General features: G+C 38.0%; 1 long non-coding RNA gene across 4 annotated transcripts; it reads left to right on the top strand.

Annotated features, from left to right (window-relative positions):
- Positions 1-278: 278 nt before the first annotated feature.
- On the top strand, positions 279-21,275 carry LOC138241262 (uncharacterized). 4 transcript variants are annotated; one of them, XR_011190464.1, is made up of 6 exons: positions 279-444; positions 2,959-3,098; positions 10,315-10,370; positions 13,025-13,069; positions 13,471-13,505; positions 18,873-21,275. It is a non-coding gene; the product is annotated as an uncharacterized lncRNA (long non-coding RNA). The 4 variants fall into 4 exon arrangements; XR_011190462.1 differs by having other exon boundaries at positions 279-773; XR_011190465.1 differs by lacking the exon at positions 13,471-13,505 and having other exon boundaries at positions 279-773.
- Positions 21,276-22,410: the final 1,135 nt, after the last annotated feature.

Raw genomic sequence — 22,410 nt, 5'->3', positions numbered from 1 at the left:
GAAGACATGCTGGGACTGATCATCTAGTAGCCCCCAAAATCTGCTATGGGGTTATTTCATATGTATCTTTTTTCTTTTTCACTGAGTACAGTCAGAACAATCAGAATCTGTGAAGTCCGCCAGTTAACCAGACCTGTCACAGGCTTCTTCGGATGAGTGCAGCTGTTTCTCTATGGGGGTGGCGTCTGACCTTACAGAAGTATCACCTGACATGTCTACCCCTGCCAGAGAGATTCCTAAGGAAAACCTGCCTCCAGCCTCTACAGGCCACTCCAGCAGCTGCTGGGCACATCCGTGACAGCACAGGCCAAGTTGTTCCCATGGAAGAAGCTCAGGCATCAGGGGCATATGCTGTGTATAGTACAAACTACACAGGAGATAGTGTGATTGGACTTAATCCTCCAAAAGACTTTCTGCTGAGGCGTCAAGACATATTAAATGCAGGTGACGAGTGAAATGCTGGGGGTAGGGGTGTGTCTGTGAGTTGAAAGGTAGAACGTTTTTTGGAGTTTTAAAAATAGCTGGTGCCTTATAAGCCTGTGATGAGAATAAACAGCAATATTTTTTAAAAAAATCACTTCAGTCTTCTCCTGCTGGACATAAGAGTATTTACTGAAAAAAAAGAATGATAATTTCACAAATTTAACAAAAATGCTTACACAGGATATTTTCTCAAAACATGAATGTGTGAATGAAAAAGCCCTGCACAAAGGGTTCAGAAGACTAATATAATAGATTATATTTAATAAAATCCAGATGTGTGAAACGTCAAGGTAAGCAGCACCCTGTATCCCTTAGATTTCAAGATTTCTGTAAAGATTTTTCTTAGTAATAATTACAGAACCTACAGATCAGTTTTTAAATGGTGTCATCTTTCTTTTCATGCAATCCCCTCTGGGAGCATGAGAAATCTCATAAACCATCTGTCTGGAAACAAAAAGAACGGTGTTTGATCAGATGTCTTGTGCATACGAAAAATCTTTGGTAGCTTCTTAAGCTTCACGTTTCTCATTTTGTATCTATTGTCTATGTTTTCATTACCTGCATCACAGACCTCGCATTTGTTTAAGTATCATTTGCAGGTTCTTTGTATAGTCTTGAATTCCGTCTAAATCTTTCCATATTTTCTTTCCAGCATCTAAATTGTTTTCTAATTCACAATTTTCTTATCATTTGTAAACTTCATTAGTTTACTAATTACACCAGAAACCAGATCACTGATATAATTTTGGAATTAGTGTTCCCAGTACAAATATATGTAACACTACATTAATGAATCACTGCATAGAGCATTTACTACTGAGCTGCACTTTCTGAGTAAAATTCTGTGAAAAATCTAAATTTGGTCCACATTTGAATGAAACATGAAGGCTGACATGGGCAGGTCATGATCCACATCTGCATGAAGATGTTCACTGCTCGAGGGACCAAGCTCCCAGATTCAATTTTCTATGTGGCTCAAATTTCTTTGCTTCATGGTACGGTTTTCACAGTACAGTTACTTCAATAGGCTAACTAAATCAATAAACACCTAATACATTAAATTGAAAAATACCCCCTCCCCTGACACCCAACTGAAATCAACTAATCATAGTCTTTATTAAAATGGATTTTTTTCCCTAAATTATTCATTGCAGCCTACTCCAGCAAAATAGTTTATTGAAATGGAAAAAATGGAAAAATGGCATTCCTCCGGGTATTGACGATGCATCTGTGATCCTATGGGATGCTTTGTGTTTGATCTGTCCAGAGTGCAAACTCTTTCAGATTTCCTGATATAATTCAGGATGGAAACTCCATGCATTTTTAACTGCTGTCCTTTGCCTGTTGGACCAGAGTGCTCAGCTAGTGTGCTACATTACATGACGCGAAGAGCCAGATTTCTGTGCTCGCTGGCACTTGCTGGGTTGCATTCCTGGTAATGTTGTGTGCGTCTGTTTGTAAATGCTTTGACAGGCACACCTGCTTTCCATCCAGTAGTGAACGCTCAGAGTATTTCTGGCTCTTACGTAAGAGAGCGCATAAATATTTGACTAGCTAAGGAACAATGTTGCCGTTCTCCAATTGCTCCTGGCTGCATTTGTGTACCTGGAGGAGTCTCTTGAGTGTAAAAGGCAGGGGGCTAATTTAATGAAGAGACAGTGGTAATATGCTTGAGTGAGCAGGCTGCCTTATAGGCTCTCTGAAAGAGCAGCAGAAGTGATGTTCCCTAGGTACAAGAAAAACAGAGCTTGCTTTAAACCTGGAATTCAGGTAATCCCCTTAGTGCCTTCTATTTTTGGGTCATCTCTTTTTACTTGGATTGTGCCAAACAATGTACCACCAGGGGTACAGAGAGTTAGATGAAGCAACGTGTGTGCTCCAGAGGAAGGCAGGCTCCACACTCCTGTTCTAAAAGAATTTAATCTGATGAGGCTGCCAAGTGTAGCTGGAAACGAGGCTGGTATACAAAAGGGCACTCTCATAAACACTCAGCTTCACACGTAAACATTTTTACTTCTTCCACCTTAGAAATACAAGAGCTGCTGCAGATTATGTCTCATGTGGTCATGCTTTAAATGATGCGCTGCTGTGACAGCCTCACTGAAGTCTGCTTTATTAGAATCATAGGCAGCTGCGAGCTCTGGTGCTCTGTTGGTAACTGTCACTAAATCAGCTCCTGCTAGAGCTCTCCTTCGCTGACTCATCCTGCAGAATGGCTTATTCAAATGCTAAAAGCAGGAACCAAGCCAAAAAAACACCAAAAATGCTTGCGAGTTTTACTTCTGCTAGAGCAGAATGGCAAGATAATCATAAAACTTTTGTTGAAAATATAATCTAAACTGTTGGGTGTTTTTATTGTATTACTGTAAAATGGCTCCAGGTATTTTTCCTCATCCAATTTAAACTAGACAGTTCTTGCAAAGGATGCTGCCTTTATGAAGACACTGATTATTCTGTTTTTTTTTTCATTTGCAGATAAGGTTTGTGAGAGATTAAACAGGCTTTGAAATGGATTAGCTGTCCCGAAAGCTCCTGGGGTAAATGTCGCTGCACTGATGCCATGTCCTCAGCAGAAATGCCCTGAAATGAAATAATGAGTCGTCACAAGAGTTATTGTGAGCACAGCCCATCCCACAAACCTCCTTTATATTAATATCAGCGTTAGATACAGTTGTATTACAATGTACAATAAAGCCACTGAGCCATTGAGATTCAGACCTGACTTTTATATTATCATTTAAGTCCACATGCATTTGTGGCCTATTTTATGTTCCTTCTGCTTGAAATTTGTTACCTTTATGTAAACTCTTATGGTATTAAAGTGCAGCTGTGCACTAAATCGTATATATACATATATATCATAAACAAATATTAACCCTAACCACTATATTTTCTTAAGTTTTACCATCCTGTGCTGTTTGCTTTATCACATACATGAAATATGTACAATAGTTTAACCTTATGTAAAGTCAAATTTCTCAAACATATGCCTTTTTCACTAGAATCAAGGCAGGGTTTTATAAATTATTTACATTTGTCAGTGTTCTTAGTTTGTGCCACTTGTTAAAAGTAATTGTGTCTTAACACTTTACATGTACTGTACATAGTTAAAACCTAATTTAATATAGGATCTTTTGTAGTTTGCATTTACTTTCACTGTATTTTAAAAAAATACCGGTGTTTAAGTGCTACATTTAGATTATTGTTGGTAAATAACATTTGAGCAACCCATTTGACAACATGGGTTGTTTTAGGATTTCCAGACTTTGTGATTGTGCTGGACAGGGCTTTGAGAGGAACCTGATATGACAGAATAGAACGATACTGCCAGGACATTGCTCTCAGCCCTACTTGAAATTGTGCACGCAGGACCAAAATGAGCATCCAGTCACAGACCTGCAGATCATTTCGGTGAAGGTTAAATACATTCCTTCCTGCCTAAGTTTGGTGACTATCGTTACACATTGGAAAAGCTTGCCCAGCACCTGTGAGGGCAGACCTTTGCCAAACCCGGGAACCACGCAGAACAAGATCCCCCTGTTGAAAGTTCATGACCACTGCCCTATTTCTAGCTGGCAGAGGCTTGCGAAATAGCCAGCCTGTGAATGCCTTTGGAAATGCGAGCCTGGCTAAAAACAGTGGTGACCTGACCCTGCATGGCAGCTGGAATGAATGGCACTCAGATCGTAGGCTTGTGTACCTCACCAGATCCCCATGTCCCCTCATACAGCATGGAGATCTGGAGGTTGATCTGGTCAGGGAGGCAGCACATGCCGTCTCATTCTGCCACCATGAAAACAAGCTTCATTTTTTATGTGTGGTTTAGTCACTCACCATAGGCCCAACCTAAAGAGATTGTTATATGATACTGGATCTCTTGTCTTTCAATTCCCCAAAACCAGCACAAACATACTTTTCTGTATGTTTGGAGTATCATATTGCATGACGATATTTTTATTTGAAAGCCGATAACCTGGTTTCTTTTAAGAAACAGCTGGGTGAGATCTTTGGATCAATTAGCTGCTAACTCCAAAACAAGTTAGATAGGCCAAAGGGCCTCCTCTTGTTTGTAATCTCTCATATATTCTAGTTTTCTTATGTTCATGGCACACTCTCCTCAGCCATGATACAGGGATATCACTGAATAGTATTGTGAGTCTCTGCAAATAATAAGAACCACCTGAACAGGATGTAACATGTTTCATAAGGTCATAATATTCTAATATTTTGCAGTCAGTTCTTCTAACAGGATCGCGTTTACCTGAAATTGGAACGAGGGTAATGGTATGTGGGATTGAACTGAATAGCTGACCTTCTCGTTTGGATTTCAAGAGCACTGAGATCTGGGAATTGTTCTTGTCAGGAAAGGAGAATGTCAGTTTTTACCCTCAAGCTAATCATATATTGCTTGCCATTAAATTCCAATTCCAATTATGTTCCTAATATTTCTGTTAAAATGTGTACAGATAGAATTTATAGTGTTAGGTATTTTTGGTGCTTATTAGGTTCAATTCCTGGGGTGCTATCTGCGTGGAGTTCCCATGCTCTCCCTGGTTTTGCATGGGTTTCCTGTGGCTGCTTTGGCTTCCTCCCATAATCCAAAGACATACTGGTAGGTTAATTGGCTTCTGGGAACATTGGCCCTTATGTGAGTGTTTGTGCATGTTTATGTCTGTGAGTGCCCTGTGATGGACTGGTGTTTGGCCCAGTCCAATACTGCTAGGATGGGCCTCTGTGAACCTGAGTTGGAAAAGTGATGAAACTGAAATTGATGTGACTTGTTTTTCTTTCATGTCCTTTAAAGCTTAAATGTGGCCATTTCCTTTTCCCACTTAAAAACACTAAAACCTTGCTGATTGTGGAAAACGTGAGCAGCTTTTCATTTAACATCACAGCCTTGGAGTTTTCAGGTTGACACTGTTTACGAATCCCAGAAGATATTTAAACTTGCATTTCAGTCCTGCAATTTACCACTTGATATTTGTGTTTTTTGTTTTCTCCAATAAATTTAGAAAGTCTCACAAAATGCTTTCCAACAAAATGAAGATGCATGTTTTGCAGAGTAATCACAGTTATTACATTTTCTAATTATGTATCATGGTGAAAAAATATCCTCAGTGGGCAACAAATGTATTTTGCTGCAATGTAATGAGTGTTAATTGCATTCCTACGTGAAGTATACTGTTGTAAATTACTGAAAATGCAATACATAGTTTAGTGTATTAGAACATTATTGGTAGGATTGTTACCACCTGTATTGAATTGAAGATACATGTTTTTCTTACATATTGAGTTTCAAAGAGGCAGTAGTGGTGTCGCTGTGGTTAGCATTGCTGCCCTGCAGCTCTGGGACCTTGGGTTCAATTCTTGAGGTGCTATTTGTGGAGAATTGTTTATGTTCTCCTGTGTTCATTTGCATTTCTTTCAGGTGTTTGGTTTTCCTCCCAAAGTCTTAAGACACACTGGTAGATTATTTAGCTTCTGGGAAAGCTGGCACTGGTGTAAGTGTGTGTCTGTGTGTGTCATATGATGGATTGGCCGTCCATCCAGGGTGTATCCTGCCTTGTGCCTGTTGCTTGCTGGGATGGGCTCCAGATCCCCTGAATGCTGAATTGGAAAGAATGGTTAGAAAATGGATGGATGGATGAGTTTCAAACTTCCAGTCTGTATGTCATAAAAACATAGGTGTCAGAAGGTGTGAAAAATAAGATAAAAACACCTTCAGTATAGACCAGACAGTCAAACCTATTGTCTGTAGAATCCCCAATCCAGCCTAATCATCAACTTCAAAACTCCATTTTGATAGTTTTTTCATGCAAAACCAAGTAAATATTTACAGGTCAGTGGGGTCCTGTACGACATAGCTCAGTGACGTTAAAGGTTGGTGTTTCTGTGAATTCCAGAGAATCCTTATTTTAAGTCATCTTCACAATCAATTCAATTCATTATTGATTGATAAAAGTAGTGAATTGCTGTATTTTTTACTACTTAATTTGAAAATGAATGGAAAGTTCCAAGATTGCCCAACCCTGGCTTACAGCACCGATCCACCTAGTAGTCAGGGTCTATGTGTTACTGGTGTCAATAATAAGGTCACTTCGGTTGCTGAAATAGCTAATCAAGAAACACACGTACTTAGGACCACAGGAAGGAGAATCAATTATTGATTTTTCTATGCATGGCATATTAGGAAGAAAAATGTTTGCAATAATTGAGCATGAAATCTCTGAAGGAACTGTGTAAACTGTAGGTTGACTGTTTTCACCCTTGGTGTCACACAAGACCTTCTAATGCACTTGCAGCATTTTCTGAGCTGTTCACCATAGCTTACATCCTTTAAATGTGTATTGCTTGTGGATGAAGTGTGTAGACATTAAATGAATTGAGTGGCACGCACGGTGCAGTCTTATGAACTTTCTCCTCCCACCTTTCCAGTCCTGTCAGTTTGACTGAAATGAAAGACTGCACTGGAATGCAATGCATGGATGGGTTTTTGTTAAGATAAAGGGGCCGGCCTAGCTGGCATGGATATATCAGTGTCCTGTAGTTTTGAAGGAGTTAAAGGGCCAAGCACTGTCATTCTGGTGAAGGTGCTAACAGCATAACTATGAGACTGGTGAGTGGGTCAGATAAGAAAGACTCTACCTGCCTTTAAAAAGACCCAATTGACCACAGCTGGCTCCATCCTATTTGTTAAAGCTTTGTTTTGCTTCTTTGGAGAGAAAGAAATAATTCAGAGAAGGTGTCGTAGGGAATTGTAGCACCTGCTTCAGTGCATTGATATAATGTATGCAGTGGATTCAAGAAAAACAACTGTCTGGACACAAGACTGGAAGATAGGCAGAATCTGTTTTGGAGCACGAGCAGGTGCTAGACATGTGTTCACCTTCCAGCTGGTGCTAAACAGCATCTGAGAGCAGTTTTTAGTGTGCAAAGGGGGCATGACATATTCAGCACAGGGTGACCAGAACAGGTGGCGGACTGGGTTTAGCTCATAAAAGTGAAAGCGAAGCCATCTTGCATAACCAATGAGGTCACACTTTATTTGAAGGTTTTACCATATTGCACGTAGGAAGTATTAGATCCTGGCTCAATGGACATAGAAAAAATGTTTTCCATAAATGTGGAAAAGGAATGGGTTATATCTATGTTATGTGTAATCTTAAATGGCATTGTTTTAGAACTTCTGAGTATGAACCATTTAGCTGTACTGGTGTGCTGCTGTAGGCACTTGACGACAATTAATTTCCTTCTGAATGCAAATATCACTTTTACTTACAGTCAATGTATATCTTTTTCTGAAGCTTTCCATGTCACTTTTTAGCTGTTAAGTGAAAGGTCATCTTTGGATTTCAAGCTGCTGTCGCATCTTGCTTGAGCTGAAACTTAACAAATGTTTCCAAGTAAAACAGGAGCTCATGGCATAAATCGCCACATGGAACGTCTTTGTGACAAGTGCAGCTGAGTACTGCAGCAGACCTGCTTGCTGCTCTGTGGTTTATGGCTGTTTTGCAGTCAGTATTGAATTCCATTTACAAGGAGAAGTGATCCAAAGGAGTGCTGAAATGAGAATTAGTTGCTGCGAAGGAAACTAAATGCTTTTGCCCTCATTATCAGACTTTATTGATTTTCTGGAACTTTTGTTAAGGAGCATAACTTGTTTAGAAAGTAGTTGGTAAGGTAGTCACAACTTCTAATAGGCTCAGATGTAGTGGAAGTCATAGGTTATATTATAGAAGGAAAACAGAGACCATTACACATTTCAATATGCTTTTTCTTTTAGATGTAAAATTACTGTTTTTTACAGTTTTCAATTGCTTACACCTTCTAGTTATGACTGTCAGTTCACATGCTACATGCCAACATATCATACAAATCATACAAAAATATACCTACTTGTATGCTTTCTTTTCCTTTGCATTGTATTAGACACTATCCAATGCAATCTTAAATCTCAGCATTTCCAGTTTCAACAGAGGTGTAGAATTTATTTGCACTTCCACAAATAATTTGCACACTGGCAACAGTCTTACACCTTATGTGTAGGTTCTGATGTTAAGATAAACAGTTAATCAAATACAAAGCTTTGTGTTTTTCGTCTTAAAAATGTTCTCTAAGGAATTGGGACTTCAGTGTTATCTTTAAAATTGTCTAATTATTTAAGCATGTAAACATATAGCATCTTCTTAGATGGATAATACATTATGAAACCTTACCGGCCAGTTCCTGATTTGGTAAGAATAAATCAGTGGTTGTAACATGATGTGGCCACATGCTCGACAGACCTGGAATGTGCTCTTTGATTGAAATTTGTGTTGCAATCACTTTACAGATATGTGCTGCAGTCCAAGAATCAGCAGAGATAGCTCAGAGCTTTGATTTTGCAGCCTGTCTTTTAAGGTTATTATGAAAACCTCCATCAAATCTGTAATCCTTCTTTGTTCTCAGTGAAAGTTTCAGCTTTGTGTGAGTCATACCCTTCATCTCAAAGATTAGACTGCTCACATTCAATATTATTTTGAAGGACAAATTTTTCTGATACAAAAAATGAATTCAGCAGCATATGTAGTGTATTGCCTGTCAAAGGATGTCTGACTATTGTGACATGCTTGCAGAAAAAAAAAATCACTATGAATTGGATATATATATACAGTATATGTGATATTGCCTTACACAGTCAGCATCAAAATGTCTTCATGTTGAGCAGAAAATATTTTGTAGAGTGCACAATGTTTTCAAAGTCCCTTGGAGAGTGTTAAAGGTATCTAACCTTTTTTCATTATAACTTATTGTTTTTATTTCCAACCCTTAAAAAACATGGTAAATTAAAAGCATTGCCTTATCATGTGCTGTCAAATCACAAGAGGTCTTGAAGTTCCTTGCTCCATAATTTGCATATACTTAAAATATTAATGTACTGTATACACAGTGTACATATCTCGTTCCTTCCTAAAGGAAAAGCTTTGGCCTTAAGGCAATTGCACGAAACACAATTTTATTTAAAAAAAAACATACTTGTACTATACTGGCAAGGTAAGTAAATAATTCACCTTGACAACTAAATCCACTAATCATTTTAACAGCTTATAGCTCATTCGCTTGCCTTTCAGAGCAGAAAATTAAAAAGTATTGCATTGTACAATCTACTAATCTAATGATTTTGACCCAGAAAGGTAGAATCACTCCCCTGACTTAGGTCCTCTGCAATCTGAGAGCAGTGCAAGAAAGGATGTTATCATGCATGTAACAATATGATTACTACCTAAGAAAAAGAGGGCACAGAAGGTGTGAGTCATTATCTCTCTCCAGTTCAGAAGGCCCAACGTCAGTCCTGAATTTTGATTACTGGCAGATAAATTAGAACAAAGATTGATGCCTAACCCCCAAATCGGCACCTCACTGAATTTTTGTGTAGTTGAAAATATTGATTTATTTTATTTAAACTCATAGACCTTATTTTTTTACACCTTTGTACCATGCAATTAAAAAGCTACCCCAATGTCCAGCAGCAAAGGATGAGGAATTTCACCATAGTGTTGAAACCAGGAGAAAAAGCAAAATGGAATCTAGGTGTCACCAGGTATAGAAACACTGTAGAATGTTAGGTTGAGCTAGCCTTGAGCTAACAACCAATTGGATATTGCTACACAAAAGCAGTAAGAACATAGTCTTTATACCAGTGCCACACATACAGTAGGCCAATAGGAGACACTGAACTGAAACAGGCATGGCTCTGTCTTTTCCTCTTTTATGGACAAAATTTATTGATATCCATCTTTTTCTTTTCAAATTTTATTGCCATCCGATGTTGCCCGTGACTCATCTGCACAGAGGTGACCACAGAGAAGCTTGAGGAACAAGCCACATGGAGGCAGCAGCTGGAGAAGGCAGGAAAATCACATGAAGTGTTCTAGTATAGATGCTGAACAAGGATGTTTGACTACTATTTCATGCTAGACCAAAATTTGCAATTTATCAGATTTCTTATACTGTATGTCATTGCTTTACACAATCAGTATCTTTGTTGACATTTATATAAGTTCCTCTGAGCTGCTCTAGAGGAGTGTTCCACCACACCCTGTGTGCATGTGGTAGGTGATAACACACATTCTTCTGGATACTGGGAATCGCATCCAAAATCCAGTAGGAAAGGTGCTATTTTGACAGGGTGACCCAACAGTCTTAACAGATGTTCAGTATGGTGTATTGCCTACGACCAGTCCATATAACAGTACACATCCTAAACAAGGCACAGTGTGTTAGAGCAGTCAGTGGTGCTGCATGCATTCTGTCAACAGGTGATGATGACTCACTGTGGATGTAAAAAGTATTGTTAGATCTAGGGAGGTGTTGATGCAGTTGGAATATGATGCAACTTGCTAACTTTCAAGCCTTCTGATGCAGCAGTACCCAATATTGAACAGGCAATTTGAGCTATAAGAAGAAAATGCTGATCAACCAGCCATCTTATAATAATAATAATAATAATAATACAAAACTTTATTTTATATAGCACCTTTAAAGGTGGCTTCTCAAAATGCTTTACAGAATGACAACAACAATAAATAAAAAGAATACACAACATAAAACACAATTACAATACACATTGGAGACCGTGGATGGTGGTACTAAGTATAGTAGGAGCAGAGGGGAAGAATTGTAAGTAAACGCTCTTCTAAAGAAGAAGGTTTTGAGTCTGGATTTGAAGGAGTTTAGAGAAGGTGATTCTCTGATATCCTTGGGGAGAGAGTTCCAGAGCTTGGGGGCATAACAGGAGAAGGCCCTGTCACCCATTGAACATGAGACCAGACTTAGAAGAGTGAAGGTTGCGAGTTGGGGAATAGGACGATAATAGTTCAAACAGGTACTGAGGTGCCAAGCCATGCAGAACTTTATAGGTGAGCATGACAATTTTAAAGTTCACACGGATTTGACAGGAAGCCAGTGCAAGGGCTCCAGGATAGGTGTAATTTGAACACTTGCTCTAGACCTGGTCAGGATTCTGGTTGCCTAATTTTGGACATACTGCAGTTTGTTCAATGTAGATTTAGATACCCCAGCGAGTAGAGCATTACAGTAGCCAATTCAGGAAACACAAATGTGATGATCAGCTTTTCAGCCACAGTTCGTGATAACATGGGGTGTAGTCTAGCGATATTTCTGAGATGAAAAAAAGATGTTGCTAAAATGTTAAGCCAGAATTGAATATCACCCCAAGGTTTTTCAATTGAGACTGAAACTCAAGTATAGAACTATTTACAGATAGGGTTACAGGATTGACTTTACAAAGTTGATGGGGGGTGCCAATAAGCATGACTTCAGTCTTGTCACAGTTGAGATGAAGGACATTTTGAGCCATCCAAGTTTTTATGTCAGAGATGCAATTAGATGGAATAGAGACAGCCACATCAGTGTCAAGTTTGATGCAGAGAGCAGTACAAAGTGAACCCATGCTCAGATAAAGACTAAGGCTATCTTGATTTTGAGAGGGGAAAACTCATTTATTGGTGAAGCCTTGTTGAAATTAAAGGGAATGTGTGACATTTCAAAACAAGTTGTGATAAAGCTGAAATAAATATCCACCAGGACTCTTGTCAGGATGTTTCTTACATTCATGTTCTTTAATTTCTATTTATATTTGATACTGCACAAGAGGGACTCAATCTCTGATGAACTACAGTACACTTCTGACTGGGTCCATGAGTTGTGAATATTACTCTCTGGCTTTTTAAGATGAAAGGGCCAGTTGTACTGCACTTGTAAAGAGGGGGATAGTGACACTACAATCAGGTTCAGTGCCAGTAGGTGTCACACCTGCTTTATTTCATTACTCTGCAAACCTGCTGTGTTCTGGGCCTCAGAACCTTCCTTCTGTGTGTTTTTATTTGCTTTTAACCAAGTGATCTTAAGTATAATAAGTGTCATAATAAATATACAGTATGAACTGATCATCATTTCTTTGGTCCTTGCTTTTTTTAATGCAAAACAACTTTTTCTAACATGTATCAAATCTGTCTACACACATACACTGTAGAAAAAACACATATTTTAGAATTATATTTTGATGAAAAAATATTATTTAAAAATATTTTAGACTCACTAATTCATGTCAAACGTACTTTTATGTGTATACTATTTGTGTTTTTTTAATTTTAAATTATGAAAATTATATACAATAATTATTTTAGGCCATGCTTGCCTAAATTTATTTTCTTGGGTGGGTTCCCATGAAATAACTAACAAAAGTGATAAGGGCAAAGTAGAGCACTCAGAAGCCAACTGTCAATTTGTTTCAGCTTTGCTGAGCTCATTTTCATGTCTACCAAAAGGTTAAGACTTCGTCAACGCTAGGACACTGAGATAAATGTGTCAGAGAATGGGTGTTACACGACCATGCTTTGTGCAGTTTGTAATCACCTCTGTGCGGACCACAGCTACATTTTCCTTACAGGTTAATAAATTAATCATTGCCAGTGGAGTTAGCGTCTCGCTTGGCAAGACTAATTAGTGATCCTTCTCTTTTTTTCTTTGTGGCCTTCAGGCTGTGAACAGGAACAGATGGAGGGGATCCATGTGACCCGAGCAGGTGGGACAGGAACCAAAGGCTGCAATTTGTTACTGCAGCCTAACCTGAGAAGGACGGCCCCATTTTCTCCCAGATTAGATAGCAGTAACCTTTAGATTGCTGTGGAAAAAAAAATATTTTCCATCCACAAAGAGGCACTAGCAGTGTCCTCTAAGTCTGACCTTGTACAGTCAGACCTTGGTCATGTGTTGCGTGAACTGATAAACCAGTCCGGGCTGTTTCAAGGCTTGGTTGGAGGTAAATAATAAGAATGAATGGTCCCCCTCCCCTCATGTCCTTCTGAGTTTCTCACTTCAGGGTTATGTACATAATACAGAAGTTACCCCTTGCTACAGTATGTTGTTGCAATGGTCTATGACATAATAGACACGACTCATGTTTCTTTTTTATTATTTGGTTAGGAGCTCCATTGTTTCACTGCGGCTAAAACCTATAGGTACAGTAATTCTTGTTTTCCTCTGCATCCGTGGGTTTCAAAGGTGGAATGACATAGCAAATGTCTCCCAGAACCAGGGAGATGTAGCTGTGGGGAAATGATTGTGGACATGCCTGAACATGCTTTGGAAAAACAGAACTCTAAATGTTCATTACTACATTACAGGGCCACGTGAATGTCTGCTCTGAGTACAAGTTATGCTTTGTTTTCCTTGTTCTAGAATCAAGCTAATCACTTGCCCTTTTGTACTGCTCACTAAACAGGTATCATAGAACTTGACTGTTCAATGGATGATCAATTACCTTGGGTACATCAGTATGAACAAAACAGTTGATGTAGTTGTGGCTTTTAATAGGGATCATTGATTCTATTTTATCATTTAATTTAGAAGACATGCCTCATGTTTACTGATAGATCGGTAAAGGGAATACTCCTCTGTGGGTACACCTTGAGCTAATATTTGCTTTAACATGGTAATATTGCCTTTGAAGGCACAGCATGTAGTTAAACCTCAGGAACAGCTAATTAAAATGTAGTAGTGCCATCAGCTCTCATTAAGAGCCTAGCTTTGGTGTCAGAGAGCCCATTTGAGCACCGATATTTATATGGGCAGTCCCTGACCATGCTGCTAATATTATCACAAGCAGCACAAAAAACACCATCTGATTTCTGGAGAATTGTTTTAGTTTGTGTGGATAAAGATAAGCAGTGGTATGCATTGAACAACAGACCTTTTTATTTCTTTATATTTAAAACATATTTAAAGGCATTATTTAGTACGGTACTACTCATCCTTACTCTGTGCTCTCGGTCCAGTATTAACAGGCTAAGATAATCAGATCCTTTTGTTGGCCCTGTTTTCACATGTGCTATCGACAAGTTTGTTGCTCATCAAAATGAAAACTTAAAATATAAATGTTTGAACAGATATACAGCAGAGGGTATTAATTGCAAATACAGCACTTGTCAGCATGACTACTGAGTGTTTCTGTCTAGTTGGACAGTAATATAGCAACAGGAAGCCAAGGGTGTACTCTTTTGCATAATGCTTTGACTGGTTTAATTTCTCAGCAGCTGCAGGTTGTCCTGCTGAAGTAGAAAACCAGTGCCTGAGATTTTTTGCTGTTCTAACTACCCTTGGCTATTTGTGCAATTTTTATTCCCAGCAATGTAAAAGGATTGAAATGTCTGGCACTTGATTTTTGCTTACACACTGTATGAGAGTCTGTGTGCAGCTCTGCTCTGCCCCTGCCAGCGTTGGAACACGGCTGCTTGTGGGGACCATGCAGACACAGCACCACTAACGAGACAGCAGAAAACTCCGCTATGCCAAAACAAAGGGCCTTTTGCCTTAGAATGATTCCATACTGTCTCGGCTTCAAGGGTTTGATATCACCTTCCAGAGCAGGCTTAGTGCCACTGCGTTCTGCAACACTAGCAGCTGGCAAACTCTGGAATGGATAAAACTGCTGTACGATGGGGGTCTTATTTATTTTTTCTTGCAGCCACATGCACATAAGAACATGGTTCTTTTTTGTGTGTTGTTTTTGCCGTGGGAATATTAACTAGAAGATTCTATCATATTTTATACCATTATACAGTATATATCATTGTACTTCCTATGTACTACTTTTCATAACTATATGACACAAAAAAAAACTTTACAGAGTGACTCCCAGCATTGTTGAGAGGACAAACATGTACAGTAGTATGCTCTAGCTAAAACTCCTGTTCTTGGTTAATGTAATTGCAAGCACAGCTCTGTTATGACCTATCAGTGGGTTAACCGTATTTTGTCCTTAAACAAAAAAAACACAAACATCTTTTATACTTTATGCAAATCCTCCTATTTATCATTTTAATTTCATGGTACAAAAATAATGTCCTTTCACAACAACACAAAATTAATGTGCTTTTGTTTGTTGTATGGTTGGTTTCTGCTTTATAAATTGAAACCTTTGTTTTGTAGAGGAGTGCAATAAGTCAGTGGCCTTCCTTGGCAGACTGGTTTGGCTAAATTGTCTTACTAGTGGAGGCAGATCTGAGATATACAGTATTTTTGACCCTAATAACTGTACAATTTTGTTCTTGCGATTCCCCCAATGGAGTAAGTATTTGGAGTCTTGTCCACCTTCAGTAGCCACTGGGTAGTTGTAGAAATGCAGGTAGTAAAGAGATCTATCAGTATAGACCATAAGAAAACAAAATAAATTATTTAGTAAGTGGGGTTTATTATTTAATATTTGGTGGTGTTTTAAATTTTTTGTGATTTTCCACAAGTTGATTCCTGCCTTTGCTTATGGTAAAATCTCTGCTGGCGCTTTTGTTGGAAACGTGTGCCCAACACAACCCTTTCTGTGAGACAATAGGAATATTCAGAGTGAAACAGAGTATGAAAGTGTTGTAGCTCCCAGAGGAAGGGCTGAGCTCTGCTCTCTGTTCTTTAATGTCTCCCAGGTGGGATTCCACTCCTCGTTGTGCGTTTTCAAGTAATAACACTTCTTCAGCGGCTATCCACACATAATAATTAAGCTGTATTGTGCAAAACAGCAGGGCTTCTGCAGAAATTGTGCAATGTTTTCTTCTGTGTTTAGCTGCACTTTTCCCATTAATGTTATTATTAGCAGGTCAGTGGTCCATAGTCTCTGATGATGCAGTTTTAATGGCCTGACTGAAATTGCACATCTGCAAAAACAAAACAAAAGCGTGTGCTTTATTTTGGACTGATTTATGTGTTGTGTGTTTATTGGTAGTTGCTCTTGGGCTGAGGAAAAATAATTCTTTTAACATTAGAGTTCTGTTATCTTTCTTTTTTGCAGAGGGTAAGTTGCAGGTCAGCTGTAATTATGGGGCTCTAAACAGCCCTAGTGTTCAATAGGATTTGTTTTGAACAGTTCTAAACTTTGTGTAATATCTTTATTCCTGTGGAATATGATAAATTGCTTTATTCACAACAAAGCACTGTGCTGTTTAGTTATATCAAAAAGAACTGTAGAATATTATTGACAGTTCTCTCTATACTGTTACAAATTACCAGTCCTGTATACATTGTAAATTGTACAGGACCATTGCATATGCTTAGTTCTATAGCATATGCTTTGCTGTCAATGACAATTGACATGATTCACAACCATAATCACAGAGCTCCCCAGAAATTCTCATTAAAAAAATACTAATTTTATTTTTTGTTAATGCCTCCTTGTCTCAAAAATTTGGAAAACATAGAAGTCATTTTGCCCCCCAGCAAATGATTTTTCTGAAAAATTGGATTTATATTTTTCTTATGTGTAATCCAATATACTTCAGAATGTCATCAACAGAAAGAATCATTTTATGGTAAGCGATAAAATGGAGAATTGTACTGCAAATTCTGATCAAGTCTACGTATGTCATTAAGGATTAGACATCTGATTCTGTTGCCTCTACCTGTCCTTGCCATTAATATTAATCAAGGTTTATGGAGTTTTCTATTAATAAAGTCTCACCTATAATAGTGTTCTGAAGAAACTGACATCTGCCCAGCATTAATCACATACAGGATTTTTATCAGTGTTCCCTGCTATTGGTTGCTCCCAGCCTCCCAGCTCTTGTTTTGTCCAAGCTTTATTATCATAATTTGAAATTTATATGCTGCTGTTGCTTATTCAGATACTGATAGAAATGTAATGGAATTTAAAAGGGGTAGGCCTTACACAGTATTTGAAAGCTCCATTGCCTAGCAACATATATAAATATATAAAAAGGCTTATGTAGACAGTCACACCAGGAGGCAGATCAAGAGTTTTTTTTTTTACCCTGAGTATGTAATTTATTAGTTTTGGTTATTTTTAATTCAGGTTCTCTTTCAGATTACTGTTTACTGTAGGTTTAGGTCCTATAAACAGAATAATTTTAGTTTTAGTAGAGTTAATGACCCCATTGACTTTACAGCTGAGCAAACAGCAAACTAAAATGAAATATACTACATTTCTCTGTGTACTTTTGAAAAACAATGTCCTCTTTGCTTCCAGTGTAAAGTGTACAAAGACTTTCCACTATTGTGATTCAGTTTGTGAAACAGAAACAGTTTTGAGAGTGGGGTTTTTTCCAGTCTCCATTGTTATACAGCATTTTTTTTCTCAAAATGTCAGTTTAGCCTGTATTTTTATTTTAATTGATCATATTTATTGGGTTGTGGCTATTTTTTTTAAGCTATTGTTTAACTGAGAAATCGCTCAGGCTTGTTGGTCCATGGATTAATTATTGATCCCCAAAGCACAATTATTTGGTTAATAAGTTATCAGAGGCCAAGTGTGTGGCCAATTCCTAAGTTCTGCAGTGCTCCATTTCCCAATTCTTTTAAAGCAAAAACCAAACAAATCACCAAGTCTTAAGCCCAAATCGGCAAGTATTTACAGTATGCCTATACTGTTTGGATAAGTCAAACGCTTGAGACGTTCATAACTTGCTCAATGCCTGTGAATGAGGGTTTAAAATTAGATTGAAACAGTTAACTTCCTAAGATTGCATGATGATTCCTCTGTTGGTTTGACCTGCAGCCAGATGGGAGCAACAGAAGCCAACAGATTCTCCAAAAAATAAATAAATACAAATGACTCATAGACACACTTGCTTTTTCCAGAAGCACAATGCGCCACATGCTTAACAATTCCACGTATGCACTGTGAATATTAATGTCACAGGTGCAGAAAGGATGTGAAAAAAATTGAATTATTTCTCGTTCTAACTGCTGACCCAAAGTTGTAGGGAATGCCACAATACTATATGTTTCATAGGAGTGACACATCCTATTCAAAATAGTGGGAGTGTCCTAACACGTGACATATTCCATAAATCCTGAGGCTTGGAAAGTATAGGCAAACCAGACCTTTTCTCACTGTTCTGTGATGTTGGGAAGAAGGCAGATTTAGGTGCCTTCATAAGACTACACTTTCCATTTACACTTTACACATCTGTTGGAAACAGAAGATCTGCCTAATGTGTCAGTTCAGACAGCGTCAAAGGTTTATGGGTAGTGGAGGGTGAATAAAAAAACACCAAAAGGAACTGGTGTTGTTGTGATGTGTTCCAGCTGTGGTTCCCTTTGCAGGTGAACTGACCCTGAGGCATCATTTTCAGTAAATATCCTACATTAAAGCAACAGTGTTTGTAAGGCACCCAGTCCAGAATTCACTGTCAAATGGACTATCAAGCTTACCTGATCTTTCTTGGGACTCTGAATTTACTTACCTGTCTAGTCATTCAGTAATTGGAACTCTTTTAACAAAGCATAGAGTGCATCTGCTTCACAAAGCAACTGAGACATTCCATTTCGTTAAGCTCATCAATATTACAATGAACATCAACTCCTATTCCTGTCTTTTTTAGGTTCGTTGCCTGTGCTACTCAGACGGATGCTTCCATCTGTGTTAAGGAGCTGCAAAACTAAACTGATTTATAAATTATAAATATTATTTTTGTGCTAGTACAAATTAAGAACAATATTTGCATAGCAATGTGAAACACTTTACTTGGCCTATTTTTTTCCTACTTGGGAATTTCCTGACAATGTCAAATTTGCTGTAACAAAATGTTTTGCTGAGAATATATTAAGGCAGCGACAACAAGCTGTTTGATTTTATTCGTAGATCTCTGGTTGCCTCAAGTGTCATGCTCAGAAGCTGAAAAGATCGAATTTTGTTTGCATTGTGTTTGCTGGCATTCCTATTTGCTATCACTGTCATCCAAAAGTATTAGGAAACAGCAGATTGAAAGGCAGTAGAGCAGCCCTGCAATCCTGCTTTCATCAGTATGATGAACACAATGAATCATTGCTCCTTTAACAAAGGTCGGTGCACATTTTGTCAGTTATATTGTGACTCACTCAAAACTCATTGCAAAGTTGGAACATTATAACATTAATGTTTTCTGCAAACTAAAAAATAAATCTTGAAACTTACTTTTTTCAAATACCTTTTAATATAAGTAGTACTATCGGGGAAAGGGAATATAGAACACAATAAAATTTGGAAAACGTGAAATTATGAAGATCTACTTTTTATAATAGATATGGAACAAACCAGAGCAATGTTTATTTCAATTTTAATCCCAATACATTTGCAAAACATCTGAGGACAGATGAATCACAGTATAGGAAACATGTTTCATGTTTCTGTTTTTCAAAAATGGTTTTAAATTCTTTGTATACAGTATGTATGTTTTGTCACCTACTGTATCACTAACCTGTGCAGTATGAGGGCAAAGAATGAAACGTTCATTGGGCAGATTTGCATAGAACAATGCAAATAGACTATTTAATAACAGGAATTAACCTCTGCAACCCAGCTTAGATAACCTCAGCTTGATGGCTTCTCAGCATGGGTTAATGATTACTCAGGGCGTGTGCCTGCTTACTATAGTTGAACCAATCAGCAGGAGAGGTGTTGGGAAAGTGGCTTAGTAACAAACAGAGGTAACTCCCTTTTGACTGTAATAGCACAGGTGACTTTTAGAAGTACTATGTCCTGAACTGTATCCATCTGTCAGATTGTGACGGACCACCTCTTACATTAAAATGACTTGTACGGTCAATGAATTGCTAAATTTATTTTTACGGTGCCTGCTTATTTTTTACTTACCCAGTGCCTACTGTGGAGCAATAAACCCAGCTTCTCATAAACGTGCTTTACAGCGGGCTCCTGCCTTCCATTTCCCAGCCAGTGTGACAAAACTCTTGTCAGCTTTCAGCAGATGTCACTAGTCAACAGTCACCACTGGATGGGGTGGGAAATAGCTGGGGAGCTGTGTTGGCATTTTCATTTGGCAGTCCAACACCAGAGCTCTTTTCAATACTTTCTTTTCAAAGCCTCAGACTCCCTGAAAGCTTACTATTATTCTAGTTATTTTATTGTCCTTTGGTTTTATTATGCTCTTTCTTTGCCTGAACACGGTTCTCCACAGACTGAGTTACGGATAACTATTCGTTTTACAGTGCTCTATAACACTTTACTCAGAGTTCACCATGATGTACCACAGTTATATTTAAAACTGTTCTTTCTTTTTATATTTTATATTTAAAACTGTTCTTCCACATGAGCTAAACTTCCTAACCTTCTTAGTACACAAAGTAAAGAAGTCTAGTAGATAAAGAACACAGATGTGCTCCCCTGAGGCAGTTATGGAACTGTTCTGTTACATTGCTGTGGACTGCTGATCAGCCCTTTATTAACTGGGCTTTAATGAGTAAATTCTCAACTGGTAATACACTAAGCAAAACACCAGTTTCATAGCTTTTCAAATGACTTTAATTGAAACTATCATTTGGCTTCATCAGAGAGTAAGGAAAACAGCCCCAAACAGTTTTTAAAAACCATAAGAAGTCATATGAGATTGACTAGCTATTGGTACAGCACCATTAAATTGCTCTGCAACTTTTTTTCAGATTCTAAATTCAAGAGCACCTTCAAAGTAGGTAAAACCATTAACACTTTTAAAGACTGATTTCTTTGCTGCAGTTAAAAAGAACAATCCGTTGAATTGACTTTTCTCATTTTACTGCCTCAGCTATATTCACATTTTCACAAACAAAGAGAAAAGGAATAATCAGCTTAATGCTTTGCACCCAGTGGCAGTAGTGTCTATATGGGCAGTACATAAGAGCATGTGACTTGCCCTTCTAAATCTAGGCTTTTAGAGGTCATTTTTGTATATTAACATATTGGTCTTGCTGAACTGCACTTAATGTGAGTTTTAAATGAGACAACATTTACCTCTATAACCATGGAAAATAAACTTGCTAAAATCAAATTTTTAATCTTGATTATTGACTTTGATGTGTGTGTGACTGAAAGAGTGACTGTATGCAAATGCTTTGTAGTTCTGGATTTTTCCATTGCTAGTTTAACTACAATGAACCTTCATTATATTTCAACTGTATTTAGTAACATTGTGTGGTTGAGAAGACAGGCTACAAAAATGTCAAATAATGTAGATAGCTGTAAATAGGCTTACATGCAGGATTTAAATTTTGTCACAACTCAGAAGCCTGGTGCCATTAAAAAAAACATTTGTGTCCTCAGTTCACATTTGGCTGGGTAAATTGCAGTGGGTCATGCCAAGACAGGGATTACCGAGCAAAAAATAAGGAATTGGTGTTAACGTGTTAAGTCACTTGTTTTAAGAAGTGCATTTATTGTTAAATCATGCTTAATGAGGAGGAAACCTAAAAGGCATTTAGGAAAAGTAAGCGCTCTTTGCCTTTTTTGGATGTCAAAAAGTTAGTTTTTTGTTAGTTGCAGCAGTTGTTTGCTCCATGATGTGACTGTGGATGAAGTGCAATAACTCTCTGAGGGTGTCCAGGTCAGATGGATCACAAAACATCCAGCACCATTCATCCCAACAAGTGCTTGGTTAAGAAGAGCTTAAAACATCATCAGAACTGCAAACTCAATTTGTTATTTTAATTTTTGTTTTGTCTTTGACACAAGTATTTAAGGCCCTAGTTGCTGCATACATCTCAAATCTACTGTGGTGCTCTCTGACTTTACCTTCAGGGGTGTTTGAGCTGCTGAATGCTGGTCCCCAGCACCCCTGAAAAATAAACAGTGATAAGGTTTGTGTTCTCTGACTGGTAAGTTGCTGTTAAAATAAATTACATTATTTGTAACCATTTGTAGTAGGACATTCTGAACCAGTGGATTGTGCAACACTGTGGAGGAGTTGCTAGAGCTCAGGACAGGAAATTTGAAGTTCTGGATTGATTTCAAATTAGGGACATACTGTAGCACTTGTACTCTTGAGGAATATTACTTCATTTGTCTGTAAAGAAATACATTTTGTTTTGAATAATGTTGCCAGTCAAATAGATATAATAATAAAGAGCACACAGATCATGGCATTCTCTGTGAGCTAAAACATTTTAAAAAGC

The sequence above is a fragment of the Lepisosteus oculatus genome, chromosome 9 (assembly GCF_040954835.1).
Source record: "Lepisosteus oculatus isolate fLepOcu1 chromosome 9, fLepOcu1.hap2, whole genome shotgun sequence".
Taxonomy (NCBI): Eukaryota; Metazoa; Chordata; class Actinopteri; order Semionotiformes; family Lepisosteidae; genus Lepisosteus; species Lepisosteus oculatus.
The sequence above is the reverse complement of the archived record's forward strand: the minus strand, read 5'-3'. Positions and strand labels throughout refer to the sequence as shown.